Here is a 567-nt window from a genome sequence, read left to right as displayed (position 1 = left end):
ATAGTGTCACCCGATATACATTTCTTTTAGTTCTGCATTTCCGAGACCTAAGTCTAAAAGGCTTTTTCTTATGGCACATAATGATCCCAGGGAAATTTGGCTAAAAGTTATATTATCACTGGTAGCAAGTGTACCGTTGAAAAGATAAACGCAGGGACGATATCTGATGCCTAGCTTCACAAAATTAGTTGTAATAAAGACAGAAGATCACTATAAAATTTAGATTGAATTAAATCAGTTTTACGTTTCACTTTATGAGAAAGAGTTGCTTTGCTTCGTACTGAATTTATGATGCTGATAAATTTTGCGTCTGTGTCTGGTGAAAACGGAACATTTCGCTTAAGCTGATTTACGTGGAATCAGATAAGATACTACGGCTTCATCGGATGTCAATAAAGGACGAGCAATCATTTTTTATGAGATACAGAGACGAAATAGGAGTCGTTAGATTGAATACGCTCTCGAGGCGGTACCGGATGCTGAATAGCGCGCTCGCAGTCGACATCCGTTGGAAATTTTATTGAAGTGATAAGACGTTTGAATTATACTAAAGTGATTGAAATAATT

General features: G+C 36.7%; 1 protein-coding gene across 1 annotated transcript in view; it reads left to right on the top strand.

Annotated features, from left to right (window-relative positions):
* Positions 1 to 567, top strand: part of LOC119588585 — a gene marked incomplete at its 5' end in the record, with an annotated part of 260,597 nt that overhangs the window by 254,683 nt on the left and 5,347 nt on the right.

Source organism: Penaeus monodon, chromosome 24, assembly GCF_015228065.2.
Source record: "Penaeus monodon isolate SGIC_2016 chromosome 24, NSTDA_Pmon_1, whole genome shotgun sequence".
NCBI classification, from domain to species: domain Eukaryota; kingdom Metazoa; phylum Arthropoda; class Malacostraca; order Decapoda; family Penaeidae; genus Penaeus; species Penaeus monodon.
This window is presented reverse-complemented; position numbering and strand designations above follow the sequence as displayed.